The 11,798-nt window shown below is 46.9% G+C and overlaps 5 non-coding genes and 1 pseudogene across 5 annotated transcripts; all 6 read left to right on the top strand.

Annotated features, from left to right (window-relative positions):
- The first annotated feature begins 598 nt into the window (after window positions 1–598).
- Window positions 599–789, top strand: LOC130309366 (U2 spliceosomal RNA). Its single transcript, XR_008858044.1, has one exon. It is a non-coding gene; the product is annotated as a U2 spliceosomal RNA (small nuclear RNA).
- Window positions 790–2,866: 2,077 nt separating this feature from the next.
- On the top strand, window positions 2,867–3,057 carry LOC130309364 (U2 spliceosomal RNA). The gene has a single exon (XR_008858042.1). It is a non-coding gene; the product is annotated as a U2 spliceosomal RNA (small nuclear RNA).
- A 2,079-nt stretch (window positions 3,058–5,136) lies between these two features.
- On the top strand, window positions 5,137–5,327 carry LOC130309363 (U2 spliceosomal RNA). The gene has a single exon (XR_008858041.1). It is a non-coding gene; the product is annotated as a U2 spliceosomal RNA (small nuclear RNA).
- Window positions 5,328–7,405: 2,078 nt separating this feature from the next.
- LOC130309371 (U2 spliceosomal RNA) lies at window positions 7,406–7,565 on the top strand (annotated as a pseudogene).
- A 693-nt stretch (window positions 7,566–8,258) lies between these two features.
- On the top strand, window positions 8,259–8,440 carry LOC130309370 (U2 spliceosomal RNA). The gene has a single exon (XR_008858047.1). It is a non-coding gene; the product is annotated as a U2 spliceosomal RNA (small nuclear RNA).
- Window positions 8,441–10,525: 2,085 nt separating this feature from the next.
- Window positions 10,526–10,716, top strand: LOC130309367 (U2 spliceosomal RNA). The gene has a single exon (XR_008858045.1). It is a non-coding gene; the product is annotated as a U2 spliceosomal RNA (small nuclear RNA).
- Window positions 10,717–11,798: the final 1,082 nt, after the last annotated feature.

Raw genomic sequence — 11,798 nt, 5'->3', positions numbered from 1 at the left:
CCTTGCAGAGTGTAAACAACAACAACCCAGCTTTGTTGTGTATGTAACCATAGGGATTTGTGATGTCACCTAGAACCTTCACAGCAGCGACAGCTTTATGAGGAGCATCAGCACTGCTCTGCCTGAGCAGAACCATCACCGCCATAGGTTGTCAAATAACCCGGATTTAACCCACACAGGTAAGTCCAATGGGGTGCAGGCATGTCCTCTATGCTTACAGCTTCCCGTGGGTGTTGGTTTGATACCGTTTGGGGACAGCCAAGGAGGCATCTGCAGGCAACAAAGGTAGGTGTGTGCTTGTGTGTGTGTTTCCTATGCAGATCCTAAGCCCAGTGTCACATGCAAGTAGGAGGAGTAAGAAGGGTTCCTGGCAAATCCGGGTTATGGATTGCATTTAAAAAGGCCCCGTGGGAGTGCAATGGGCCCCTGTCTTGCTGCTTAGCAATAATGGTATGGGTTTAGGTTCTGCTGTGTGTACTGGTGGTTGACTGCCCCCCAGCCCAGAGTGTGCATGGAAAATTGTCTGGCAGCCTCCCTGACAGCAAGCAGTGATAGTGCCCATGAAGGGGACCTTGTTGGGCCCGCCCCTTTCACGGTTATCGCTTCTCGGCCTTTTGGCTAAGATCAAGTGTAGTATCTGTTCTTATCAGTTTAATATCTGATACGTCCCCTATCTGGGGACCATATATTAAATGGATTTTTGAGAACGGGGGCCGATTTCGAAGCTTGCTTCCGTCGCCCTATGCATTGACCCGATATGGCAGTATCTTCGGGTACAGTGCACCACCCCCTTACAGGGTTAAAAAGAAAGATTCCTACTTTCATTGCTACCTGCTTGCTGGCTAGCCAGCTAGCCAGCCCTGTGGGCCTTGCTGCTGCAGCCAAAAAACAAAAGGTGGTGCTGCTGCTGCTGCTTCTGCTGCTTCTGCTTGTGTCTGGCCGCTGTTGGAGCGTCCAGGCACAGGACTTCTGCTGCTGCTGACTAAATGGCCTCCTTAATTGGATCATTTGAGTAGCCAGCACACCTGTGCAGGTAGGGCATGACATGATAGGCAGCTGCCTTGATAGCGGGTGGGTGCTGAATGTTCCTAATTGACAAAATAAGATTAATGCTTATGAAGAAATATAAAATCTCATCCCTTCCCCAATATCGCGCCACACCCCTACCCCTTAATTCCCTGGTTGAACTTGATGGACATATGTCTTTTTTCGACCGTACTAACTATGTAACTATGTAACATAACATGGGGGGGGGGGGGGGGGGTCTCCTGGCTGTTCACACAGGTGTGTCATTGCTGTACATTGACCATGCATTGCTTCTGTGGTATTGCAAAGGCAAAGACAAATGCTTCCAGCCATCCATTGCACTAATGGATTGGTCATCAGCTGGCTGTCTATGTCCCGCATCAATATAGACCAAAGTACAGAGGGTTAGGCTATGCTATTGTGCACCTACCTGATGCATCAGAAGGTGCGAGGCCCTTGCTAAATTCTGTGCACAGACTTTGAGATCTATACTTTAGACTGTATCTAAACCTGCTCCAACATGGACTGACATTCTGGCCTACTTTCAGCCGATGCGACTTGTCTGTCGCTGAACAGTCGCTTTTTATGTATTCAGCACCTATGTATAATGTTGTAAAAATGCTCTAGAAGCTAAAGTCGCAGAAATGTCACACATATTTGGCCTGCAACTTTCTGTGCGACAAATTCAGACAGGAAAAATCAGTATAAATCCTTAGAAAATTATCCCCCAGTGTCTCCATCTGCTGGCGGTATTGAATAAGCATTGCTGCACTGATGGGGTATGCATTAGACGAAAAAAAAGAAGAAAAAGAAGAATAATACGCCCAGAAAAGAGGCGAAAAGGAGAAAAACGTAAAAAAACGTGAAAAAAAAGTAAGAGGAAGAGAAGGGAAAAAAAGGTGGAAATGGGTTTAAAAGTGATTTCGGCGGAGAAATATATATATATATATATATATATATATATATACGCGCACACACACACATATATATAAACGTATTCTCCGTTGAGATATTGCAGCCGCTGCTGTGTCCAGGCCCAGGAGCCTTAGCACTGTGCTGTGATGTCACTCAATACCACTGACATCACTAGGTGTAAACAACATCTCTCCTTTGCTGTGTATGTGACTATGGAGCTGTTTGGTGATGTCGTCTATTATGGCCTTCATAGAAGCAACAGGAGATTGTTGCATCCATCTAGAACCCTCAGAACTACAGTGCTATGATGTCACTCACTTCCACAGGCCTTGCAGAGTGTAAACAACAACAACCCAGCTTTGTTGTGTATGTAACCATAGGGATTTGTGATGTCACCTAGAACCTTCACAGCAGCGACAGCTTTATGAGGAGCATCAGCACTGCTCTGCCTGAGCAGAACCATCACCGCCATAGGTTGTCAAATAACCCGGATTTAACCCACACAGGTAAGTCCAATGGGGTGCAGGCATGTCCTCTATGCTTACAGCTTCCCGTGGGTGTTGGTTTGATACCGTTTGGGGACAGCCAAGGAGGCATCTGCAGGCAACAAAGGTAGGTGTGTGCTTGTGTGTGTGTTTCCTATGCAGATCCTAAGCCCAGTGTCACATGCAAGTAGGAGGAGTAAGAAGGGTTCCTGGCAAATCCGGGTTATGGATTGCATTTAAAAAGGCCCCGTGGGAGTGCAATGGGCCCCTGTCTTGCTGCTTAGCAATAATGGTATGGGTTTAGGTTCTGCTGTGTGTACTGGTGGTTGACTGCCCCCCAGCCCAGAGTGTGCATGGAAAATTGTCTGGCAGCCTCCCTGACAGCAAGCAGTGATAGTGCCCATGAAGGGGACCTTGTTGGGCCCGCCCCTTTCACGGTTATCGCTTCTCGGCCTTTTGGCTAAGATCAAGTGTAGTATCTGTTCTTATCAGTTTAATATCTGATACGTCCCCTATCTGGGGACCATATATTAAATGGATTTTTGAGAACGGGGGCCGATTTCGAAGCTTGCTTCCGTCGCCCTATGCATTGACCCGATATGGCAGTATCTTCGGGTACAGTGCACCACCCCCTTACAGGGTTAAAAAGAAAGATTCCTACTTTCATTGCTACCTGCTTGCTGGCTAGCCAGCTAGCCAGCCCTGTGGGCCTTGCTGCTGCAGCCAAAAAACAAAAGGTGGTGCTGCTGCTGCTGCTTCTGCTGCTTCTGCTTGTGTCTGGCCGCTGTTGGAGCGTCCAGGCACAGGACTTCTGCTGCTGCTGACTAAATGGCCTCCTTAATTGGATCATTTGAGTAGCCAGCACACCTGTGCAGGTAGGGCATGACATGATAGGCAGCTGCCTTGATAGCGGGTGGGTGCTGAATGTTCCTAATTGACAAAATAAGATTAATGCTTATGAAGAAATATAAAATCTCATCCCTTCCCCAATATCGCGCCACACCCCTACCCCTTAATTCCCTGGTTGAACTTGATGGACATATGTCTTTTTTCGACCGTACTAACTATGTAACTATGTAACATAACATGGGGGGGGGGGGGGTCTCCTGGCTGTTCACACAGGTGTGTCATTGCTGTACATTGACCATGCATTGCTTCTGTGGTATTGCAAAGGCAAAGACAAATGCTTCCAGCCATCCATTGCACTAATGGATTGGTCATCAGCTGGCTGTCTATGTCCCGCATCAATATAGACCAAAGTACAGAGGGTTAGGCTATGCTATTGTGCACCTACCTGATGCATCAGAAGGTGCGAGGCCCTTGCTAAATTCTGTGCACAGACTTTGAGATCTATACTTTAGACTGTATCTAAACCTGCTCCAACATGGACTGACATTCTGGCCTACTTTCAGCCGATGCGACTTGTCTGTCGCTGAACAGTCGCTTTTTATGTATTCAGCACCTATGTATAATGTTGTAAAAATGCTCTAGAAGCTAAAGTCGCAGAAATGTCACACATATTTGGCCTGCAACTTTCTGTGCGACAAATTCAGACAGGAAAAATCAGTATAAATCCTTAGAAAATTATCCCCCAGTGTCTCCATCTGCTGGCGGTATTGAATAAGCATTGCTGCACTGATGGGGTATGCATTAGACGAAAAAAAAGAAGAAAAAGAAGAATAATACGCCCAGAAAAGAGGCGAAAAGGAGAAAAACGTAAAAAAACGTGAAAAAAAAGTAAGAGGAAGAGAAGGGAAAAAAAGGTGGAAATGGGTTTAAAAGTGATTTCGGCGGAGAAATATATATATATATATATATATATATATATATATATATACGCGCACACACACACATATATATAAACGTATTCTCCGTTGAGATATTGCAGCCGCTGCTGTGTCCAGGCCCAGGAGCCTTAGCACTGTGCTGTGATGTCACTCAATACCACTGACATCACTAGGTGTAAACAACATCTCTCCTTTGCTGTGTATGTGACTATGGAGCTGTTTGGTGATGTCGTCTATTATGGCCTTCATAGAAGCAACAGGAGATTGTTGCATCCATCTAGAACCCTCAGAACTACAGTGCTATGATGTCACTCACTTCCACAGGCCTTGCAGAGTGTAAACAACAACAACCCAGCTTTGTTGTGTATGTAACCATAGGGATTTGTGATGTCACCTAGAACCTTCACAGCAGCGACAGCTTTATGAGGAGCATCAGCACTGCTCTGCCTGAGCAGAACCATCACCGCCATAGGTTGTCAAATAACCCGGATTTAACCCACACAGGTAAGTCCAATGGGGTGCAGGCATGTCCTCTATGCTTACAGCTTCCCGTGGGTGTTGGTTTGATACCGTTTGGGGACAGCCAAGGAGGCATCTGCAGGCAACAAAGGTAGGTGTGTGCTTGTGTGTGTGTTTCCTATGCAGATCCTAAGCCCAGTGTCACATGCAAGTAGGAGGAGTAAGAAGGGTTCCTGGCAAATCCGGGTTATGGATTGCATTTAAAAAGGCCCCGTGGGAGTGCAATGGGCCCCTGTCTTGCTGCTTAGCAATAATGGTATGGGTTTAGGTTCTGCTGTGTGTACTGGTGGTTGACTGCCCCCCAGCCCAGAGTGTGCATGGAAAATTGTCTGGCAGCCTCCCTGACAGCAAGCAGTGATAGTGCCCATGAAGGGGACCTTGTTGGGCCCGCCCCTTTCACGGTTATCGCTTCTCGGCCTTTTGGCTAAGATCAAGTGTAGTATCTGTTCTTATCAGTTTAATATCTGATACGTCCCCTATCTGGGGACCATATATTAAATGGATTTTTGAGAACGGGGGCCGATTTCGAAGCTTGCTTCCGTCGCCCTATGCATTGACCCGATATGGCAGTATCTTCGGGTACAGTGCACCACCCCCTTACAGGGTTAAAAAGAAAGATTCCTACTTTCATTGCTACCTGCTTGCTGGCTAGCCAGCTAGCCAGCCCTGTGGGCCTTGCTGCTGCAGCCAAAAAACAAAAGGTGGTGCTGCTGCTGCTGCTTCTGCTGCTTCTGCTTGTGTCTGGCCGCTGTTGGAGCGTCCAGGCACAGGACTTCTGCTGCTGCTGACTAAATGGCCTCCTTAATTGGATCATTTGAGTAGCCAGCACACCTGTGCAGGTAGGGCATGACATGATAGGCAGCTGCCTTGATAGCGGGTGGGTGCTGAATGTTCCTAATTGACAAAATAAGATTAATGCTTATGAAGAAATATAAAATCTCATCCCTTCCCCAATATCGCGCCACACCCCTACCCCTTAATTCCCTGGTTGAACTTGATGGACATATGTCTTTTTTCGACCGTACTAACTACGTAACTATGTAACATAACATGGGGGGGGGGGGGGGGGTCTCCTGGCTGTTCACACAGGTGTGTCATTGCTGTACATTGACCATGCATTGCTTCTGTGGTATTGCAAAGGCAAAGACAAATGCTTCCAGCCATCCATTGCACTAATGGATTGGTCATCAGCTGGCTGTCTATGTCCCGCATCAATATAGACCAAAGTACAGAGGGTTAGGCTATGCTATTGTGCACCTACCTGATGCATCAGAAGGTGCGAGGCCCTTGCTAAATTCTGTGCACAGACTTTGAGATCTATACTTTAGACTGTATCTAAACCTGCTCCAACATGGACTGACATTCTGGCCTACTTTCAGCCGATGCGACTTGTCTGTCGCTGAACAGTCGCTTTTTATGTATTCAGCACCTATGTATAATGTTGTAAAAATGCTCTAGAAGCTAAAGTCGCAGAAATGTCACACATATTTGGCCTGCAACTTTCTGTGCGACAAATTCAGACAGGAAAAATCAGTATAAATCCTTAGAAAATTATCCCCCAGTGTCTCCATCTGCTGGCGGTATTGAATAAGCATTGCTGCACTGATGGGGTATGCATTAGACGAAAAAAAAGAAGAAAAAGAAGAATAATACGCCCAGAAAAGAGGCGAAAAGGAGAAAAACGTAAAAAAACGTGAAAAAAAAGTAAGAGGAAGAGAAGGGAAAAAAAGGTGGAAATGGGTTTAAAAGTGATTTCGGCGGAGAAATATATATATATATATATATATATATATATATATACGCGCACACACACACATATATATAAACGTATTCTCCGTTGAGATATTGCAGCCGCTGCTGTGTCCAGGCCCAGGAGCCTTAGCACTGTGCTGTGATGTCACTCAATACCACTGACATCACTAGGTGTAAACAACATCTCTCCTTTGCTGTGTATGTGACTATGGAGCTGTTTGGTGATGTCGTCTATTATGGCCTTCATAGAAGCAACAGGAGATTGTTGCATCCATCTAGAACCCTCAGAACTACAGTGCTATGATGTCACTCACTTCCACAGGCCTTGCAGAGTGTAAACAACAACAACCCAGCTTTGTTGTGTATGTAACCATAGGGATTTGTGATGTCACCTAGAACCTTCACAGCAGCGACAGCTTTATGAGGAGCATCAGCACTGCTCTGCCTGAGCAGAACCATCACCGCCATAGGTTGTCAAATAACCCGGATTTAACCCACACAGGTAAGTCCAATGGGGTGCAGGCATGTCCTCTATGCTTACAGCTTCCCGTGGGTGTTGGTTTGATACCGTTTGGGGACAGCCAAGGAGGCATCTGCAGGCAACAAAGGTAGGTGTGTGCTTGTGTGTGTGTTTCCTATGCAGATCCTAAGCCCAGTGTCACATGCAAGTAGGAGGAGTAAGAAGGGTTCCTGGCAAATCCGGGTTATGGATTGCATTTAAAAAGGCCCCGTGGGAGTGCAATGGGCCCCTGTCTTGCTGCTTAGCAATAATGGTATGGGTTTAGGTTCTGCTGTGTGTACTGGTGGTTGACTGCCCCCCAGCCCAGAGTGTGCATGGAAAATTGTCTGGCAGCCTCCCTGACAGCAAGCAGTGATAGTGCCCATGAAGGGGACCTTGTTGGGCCCGCCCCTTTCACGGTTATCGCTTCTCGGCCTTTTGGCTAAGATCAAGTGTAGTATCTGTTCTTATCAGTTTTCATGCTGGTTGGGATGGGTGCTGCATGGAGGATGCAGGTGTACCAGGGCTTTCCGGGGCTGGTTCTGAGGAATCAGCTCGACGGCTGCCCCGATGTGACCTGTTCCCTCCGGGTCTCGCCATGAGGCTGAGAGGGTCTAGAGCCGAGGTACTTTTGTGCCTCGGGGAGTGGTGACCCCGAGGTGCCGAAACTCACTGGGAGAATAGACTCACTGAGTTGAAGCACGGGCACCATAATCTCTTCACCTTGTGGCACTCACCTCTTGATTCCCGGCCTTCTGGCTAGGATCAGAGAAATTTTTATAGATCCGGCCGGATGTCCGGGCAGTATATCTGCACACATTCACTTATTTATTTCTTTTTTGTGTCACTGTGTCACTTTTTGCGTGTTGTGTGTTCACAGGATTTGTCAGGATGCGGTAGCCCTTCTGGGTGTCCCTCCTGGCGGTCTAGGGGAGGTGTGTGTGGCCATTAGGTTCCGCACCTCCCTGCAAACACCCCGGGTACTCCTGCTTTGGCAGGGTACCTACCGTAATCGGCTCTGCGGGCAGATACCTTGGCCAACGCCAAGGGGGATGCCGGGAGCATTTGTGGTCCCCTAGTAGCTTCGGTGAAAAGGGACATCGAACCTGGAACCTCGCAGGTACCTTTTGGTCCGGAGGTGAAGGGTAAGGTTTGTTGGGGGGCCTCTCTCCTATCGGAGAAGGGCTTGCGATAGACCGCATCCTTTGTGCACGTTTTTTTAGTGTAACACGTTTGCACTTTTTCTTGCACTTTGGGTGAATCGAAAGCACGTTCCTCGGCTTTAGATAAAAAAAAAAAAAAAATCTGTTCTTATCAGTTTAATATCTGATACGTCCCCTATCTGGGGACCATATATTAAATGGATTTTTGAGAACGGGGGCCGATTTCGAAGCTTGCTTCCGTCGCCCTATGCATTGACCCGATATGGCAGTATCTTCGGGTACAGTGCACCACCCCCTTACAGGGTTAAAAAGAAAGATTCCTACTTTCATTGCTACCTGCTTGCTGGCTAGCCAGCTAGCCAGCCCTGTGGGCCTTGCTGCTGCAGCCAAAAAACAAAAGGTGGTGCTGCTGCTGCTGCTTCTGCTGCTTCTGCTTGTGTCTGGCCGCTGTTGGAGCGTCCAGGCACAGGACTTCTGCTGCTGCTGACTAAATGGCCTCCTTAATTGGATCATTTGAGTAGCCAGCACACCTGTGCAGGTAGGGCATGACATGATAGGCAGCTGCCTTGATAGCGGGTGGGTGCTGAATGTTCCTAATTGACAAAATAAGATTAATGCTTATGAAGAAATATAAAATCTCATCCCTTCCCCAATATCGCGCCACACCCCTACCCCTTAATTCCCTGGTTGAACTTGATGGACATATGTCTTTTTTCGACCGTACTAACTACGTAACTATGTAACATAACATGGGGGGGGGGGGGGGGTCTCCTGGCTGTTCACACAGGTGTGTCATTGCTGTACATTGACCATGCATTGCTTCTGTGGTATTGCAAAGGCAAAGACAAATGCTTCCAGCCATCCATTGCACTAATGGATTGGTCATCAGCTGGCTGTCTATGTCCCGCATCAATATAGACCAAAGTACAGAGGGTTAGGCTATGCTATTGTGCACCTACCTGATGCATCAGAAGGTGCGAGGCCCTTGCTAAATTCTGTGCACAGACTTTGAGATCTATACTTTAGACTGTATCTAAACCTGCTCCAACATGGACTGACATTCTGGCCTACTTTCAGCCGATGCGACTTGTCTGTCGCTGAACAGTCGCTTTTTATGTATTCAGCACCTATGTATAATGTTGTAAAAATGCTCTAGAAGCTAAAGTCGCAGAAATGTCACACATATTTGGCCTGCAACTTTCTGTGCGACAAATTCAGACAGGAAAAATCAGTATAAATCCTTAGAAAATTATCCCCCAGTGTCTCCATCTGCTGGCGGTATTGAATAAGCATTGCTGCACTGATGGGGTATGCATTAGACGAAAAAAAAGAAGAAAAAGAAGAATAATACGCCCAGAAAAGAGGCGAAAAGGAGAAAAACGTAAAAAAACGTGAAAAAAAAGTAAGAGGAAGAGAAGGGAAAAAAAGGTGGAAATGGGTTTAAAAGTGATTTCGGCGGAGAAATATATATATATATATATATATATATATATATATATATATATACGCGCACACACACACATATATATAAACGTATTCTCCGTTGAGATATTGCAGCCGCTGCTGTGTCCAGGCCCAGGAGCCTTAGCACTGTGCTGTGATGTCACTCAATACCACTGACATCACTAGGTGTAAACAACATCTCTCCTTTGCTGTGTATGTGACTATGGAGCTGTTTGGTGATGTCGTCTATTATGGCCTTCATAGAAGCAACAGGAGATTGTTGCATCCATCTAGAACCCTCAGAACTACAGTGCTATGATGTCACTCACTTCCACAGGCCTTGCAGAGTGTAAACAACAACAACCCAGCTTTGTTGTGTATGTAACCATAGGGATTTGTGATGTCACCTAGAACCTTCACAGCAGCGACAGCTTTATGAGGAGCATCAGCACTGCTCTGCCTGAGCAGAACCATCACCGCCATAGGTTGTCAAATAACCCGGATTTAACCCACACAGGTAAGTCCAATGGGGTGCAGGCATGTCCTCTATGCTTACAGCTTCCCGTGGGTGTTGGTTTGATACCGTTTGGGGACAGCCAAGGAGGCATCTGCAGGCAACAAAGGTAGGTGTGTGCTTGTGTGTGTGTTTCCTATGCAGATCCTAAGCCCAGTGTCACATGCAAGTAGGAGGAGTAAGAAGGGTTCCTGGCAAATCCGGGTTATGGATTGCATTTAAAAAGGCCCCGTGGGAGTGCAATGGGCCCCTGTCTTGCTGCTTAGCAATAATGGTATGGGTTTAGGTTCTGCTGTGTGTACTGGTGGTTGACTGCCCCCCAGCCCAGAGTGTGCATGGAAAATTGTCTGGCAGCCTCCCTGACAGCAAGCAGTGATAGTGCCCATGAAGGGGACCTTGTTGGGCCCGCCCCTTTCACGGTTATCGCTTCTCGGCCTTTTGGCTAAGATCAAGTGTAGTATCTGTTCTTATCAGTTTAATATCTGATACGTCCCCTATCTGGGAACCATATATTAAATGGATTTTTGAGAACGGGGGCCGATTTCGAAGCTTGCTTCCGTCGCCCTATGCATTGACCCGATATGGCAGTATCTTCGGGTACAGTGCACCACCCCCTTACAGGGTTAAAAAGAAAGATTCCTACTTTCATTGCTACCTGCTTGCTGGCTAGCCAGCTAGCCAGCCCTGTGGGCCTTGCTGCTGCAGCCAAAAAACAAAAGGTGGTGCTGCTGCTGCTGCTTCTGCTGCTTCTGCTTGTGTCTGGCCGCTGTTGGAGCGTCCAGGCACAGGACTTCTGCTGCTGCTGACTAAATGGCCTCCTTAATTGGATCATTTGAGTAGCCAGCACACCTGTGCAGGTAGGGCATGACATGATAGGCAGCTGCCTTGATAGCGGGTGGGTGCTGAATGTTCCTAATTGACAAAATAAGATTAATGCTTATGAAGAAATATAAAATCTCATCCCTTCCCCAATATCGCGCCACACCCCTACCCCTTAATTCCCTGGTTGAACTTGATGGACATATGTCTTTTTTCGACCGTACTAACTATGTAACTATGTAACATAACATGGGGGGGGGGGGGGGGTCTCCTGGCTGTTCACACAGGTGTGTCATTGCTGTACATTGACCATGCATTGCTTCTGTGGTATTGCAAAGGCAAAGACAAATGCTTCCAGCCATCCATTGCACTAATGGATTGGTCATCAGCTGGCTGTCTATGTCCCGCATCAATATAGACCAAAGTACAGAGGGTTAGGCTATGCTATTGTGCACCTACCTGATGCATCAGAAGGTGCGAGGCCCTTGCTAAATTCTGTGCACAGACTTTGAGATCTATACTTTAGACTGTATCTAAACCTGCTCCAACATGGACTGACATTCTGGCCTACTTTCAGCCGATGCGACTTGTCTGTCGCTGAACAGTCGCTTTTTATGTATTCAGCACCTATGTATAATGTTGTAAAAATGCTCTAGAAGCTAAAGTCGCAGAAATGTCACACATATTTGGCCTGCAACTTTCTGTGCGACAAATTCAGACAGGAAAAATCAGTATAAATCCTTAGAAAATTATCCCCCAGTGTCTCCATCTGCTGGCGGTATTGAATAAGCATTGCTGCACTGATGGGGTATGCATTAGACGAAAAAAAAGAAGAAAAAGAAGAATAATACGCCCAGAAAAGAGGCGAAAAGGAGA

Source organism: Hyla sarda, unplaced genomic scaffold (assembly GCF_029499605.1).
Source record: "Hyla sarda isolate aHylSar1 unplaced genomic scaffold, aHylSar1.hap1 scaffold_1526, whole genome shotgun sequence".
Taxonomy (NCBI): Eukaryota; Metazoa; Chordata; class Amphibia; order Anura; family Hylidae; genus Hyla; species Hyla sarda.
The sequence above is the reverse complement of the archived record's forward strand: the minus strand, read 5'-3'. Positions and strand labels throughout refer to the sequence as shown.